We start from the raw sequence: 3446 nt of genomic DNA, 5'->3' as shown, positions 1-3446 counted from the left end.
CAGCGCAAACAGTAACAGCGGTAGCAGGCACTCCTGCGTCAGGCACATTTCCAGTGCCCGGGACCAGCGTGTGCATAGAGGTGTCCAGCTGCAGCTCCTGGAAGCCTGGGTTTCAGAGTTGGAATGGCAGCTGAGGACACTGTGGAGCAGACAGGGTGGCATAGCATCAGGGACCAGGTTTGATTCCGTCCTCAGGTGATTGTGGAGTTTTTACATTCTCTGTGTCTATGTGGGTTTCCCCAGAGTGCCCCGGTTTCCTCCCACAGTCTAAAGATGTGCAGGATTGGCCATGTTTATTTTAAAAAAAAATTTAGAGTACCCAATTCAATTTTTTCCAATTAAGGGGTAATTTAATGTGGTCAATCCACCTACCCTGCACACCTTTGGGTTGTGGGGGCGAAACTCACGCAAACACGGGGAGAATGTGCAAACTCCACACGGACAGTGACCCAGAGCCGGGATCGAACCTGGGACCTCGGCGCCGTGAGGCAGCAGTGCTAACCAGTGCACCACCATACTGCCCTTGGATTGGCCATGTTAAATTGCCCCTTGCTGTTCAAAGGTTAGGTGGGATTATGGGGATAGGGCGGTGGAGTGGACTGAGGTTAGGGTGCTCTTTCAGAGGGTCAGTGCAGACGCGATGGGCTGAAAGGCCTCCTGTACTATAGGAATTCTATGATCCATGAGCCAGAGAGCATCATGGATAGCACGTTTAGAGAAATTCTACAATTCTATGAAATGGTCTAAAAAGTAGGACCTCTCAGACTATAATCTCTGGATTATTCACAGTGCCATGTGCTAGCATGCACAGAAATAGGAGAATAGTGCAGGTGAATGCACGGCTTAATAGTTGGTGCAGGAGGGAGGGTTTTAGATTCCTGGATCACGGAGATTGTTTCTGGGGAAGGTGGGACCTGTACAAGCGGGATGGTCTACAAAGCAGTACAAACATCCTTACTGGCGGGATTGCTAATGCTGTTGGGTGGCGTTGAAACTAATTTGGCAGGACAAGAGGGACACAAGGCTGTGAGCAGAATAGAGACACAGCATAATACAGTAAAGCAATCAAGGCAGAGGAAGTACAACTGTAAGTTTCAAGGGAGTAAAGCAAGGCTGGATAGCCTCTACTTTAATGCCAGGAGTATTACAGGTAAAACAGATAAATTAAGGGTGAGGATTGACACATGGTATTGTGATATCGCAGCCATCACGGAGACATGGTTGATTGGCAGCGCAACATTCCGGGATATAGAATATTCAGGCGAGACAGGAGAGGGGGTAAAAGATGAGGAGGCATTGCATTATTAGTTAAGGAGGCAGTTACTTCAGTAAGGAGAGATGATATCTTGGAGGCGGCATCAATCGGAACTGGTTTAGCTCAGTGGGCTAGACAGAACAAGGCCAGCAGCGCGGGTTCAATTCCCGTACCAGCTGAGAATTCTGAATTCTCCGTGTACCCGAACAGGTGCCGGAATGTGGCGACTAGGGGCTTTTCACAGTAACTTCATTGCAGTGTTAATGTAAGTCTACTTGTGACAATAAAAAATTATTATTATTAGTTTGAAGCTTTGTGGATAGGGCTTAGGAATAAAAAAGTGGCAGCCACATTGCTAGGTGTTTATTTGGACCCCCAGATAGCAGGAAATTGAGGAGCAAATATGTGCACAATTCGTGGAGGTGTGTAAAAATAACAATGGGTAATTATATTTCAATTTTCCCAACATTAATTGGGACAGTCAGAATGAAATGAAATTTGCTTATTGTCACAAGTAGGCTTCAAGTGAAGTTACTGTGAAAAGCCCCTAGTTGCCACATTCCGGCGCCTGTTCGGGGAGGCTGGTACGAGAAGTAGTGTTAAGGACCTAGATGGAGTGGATGTCTTAAAATGTATACAGGACAATCTTTTAGGTCAACATGCAGATGGTCCAACATGTAGAGGGTCCAACAAGGGATGTAGTATCTAAATCTAGGAATGAAGCCTGATAAGTGGTTAAGCTGGTGGTGGGGGAGCGTTTTATTTAGTGATACTGACCACAACATGGTATAATTTAAGCTTATTATGGACAAAGAAATGGACAAATTGCAAAAAAAAAAAAAAGGCTTTGGAGTGGGGCGGGGGGCGGAAGAGAGCAAATTTTAGTAAAATAAGGCAAGACCTGGTCAAGGTTGAACAGCTACTTGTGGGGAAATCCACAGATCTACAGAAGAACAGTGGCCGGACAGGTGCGGCGGGGGGGGGGGGGGGGTAGTTCCAAAAAAGAAATGTGGAGGGCACAGGCCCAACATGTTCTCTCTATGGTGACAGGTAGGAGTAACAAGCCCAGAGAACCACGGCTGACCAGAGATATTCAGGATACAATGAGAAGGAAAAGAGCAGCTTTTTGCAGGTACAAGGAGAGCAAATCAGCAGAGGCATTAGTGGAGTACAGAAAGTGCAGGGTGGAGCTTAAGAAAGCAATTTGGAGAGTGAAGTATGGACATGAGAAAGCTCTGACTGATAAAAGTAGGGAAGATCCCGATATTCTATACCAATGGGAAGAAGATAACCAGAGAAAGAGTAGAGCCCATTAGGGATCCATTCTGTGGGTGGAGCCAGGGGACATTGGGTAGGGTGTTGGACGAATACTTCACATCAGTTTTCACTGAAAAGAATGAGGGTGTAGGTAAGGAACACAGACTGCAAGATGCTTGAGCAAATTGACAGAGGGAGTTTCAAGATATTGGTAGTGTTGGCAGGCTTAAAGGTGGACAAATCTCCAGCTCCAGATGAATTGTCCCAGGTTGTGGTGGGAGTCAAGAGAGGCGATTGCTGGGCTCTGACCCAATTTTTTAGTTTCTTTCTGGCCACAGGGGAGTTGCCAGAGGAATGGAGAACAGTTAATTCGGTGCCACTATTTAAGAAGGTTGTTGAGATAAGCCAGGGAATTACAGACCAGTGAGTCTCAAGTCAGTGGTAGGGAAACTATTGGAGAAAATTCTGAAGGACATAATTCATCTCCACCTAGAGAGGCAAGGTTTGATCAGGCATTGTCAGCATGGCTTTGTCAGAGGGAGGACATGTCTAACAAATTTGATTAAATTGGAGGTGACCAGGTGCATAGGTGAGGGCAGTGCAATTGATATACAAAAAATACAACACAGGTACAGGCCCTTCAGCCCTCCAAGCCTGCGCCGATAACGTGTCCTATCTCGATCACACTGCCTGTATCCTTCTATACCCCGTCTGTTCATGTGTCTATCCAGCTAAGTCTAAAGGTCGCTAACGTACCTGCCTCAACCACCTCACGTGGCAGTACATTCCAGGCCACCACCACCCTCTGTGTAAAAAGCTTCCCCCCGCACATCTCCATTGAACCTTTAGCTCACCTTGAATTTCCACCCTGGGAAAAAGCCTCTAACTGTTCACCCTATCTATACCCGTAATAATTTTGTAAACTTCTATCAGG

This window comes from Scyliorhinus torazame, chromosome 7 (genome assembly GCF_047496885.1).
Source record: "Scyliorhinus torazame isolate Kashiwa2021f chromosome 7, sScyTor2.1, whole genome shotgun sequence".
Taxonomy (NCBI): domain Eukaryota; kingdom Metazoa; phylum Chordata; class Chondrichthyes; order Carcharhiniformes; family Scyliorhinidae; genus Scyliorhinus; species Scyliorhinus torazame.
The sequence above is the reverse complement of the archived record's forward strand: the minus strand, read 5'-3'. Positions refer to the sequence as shown.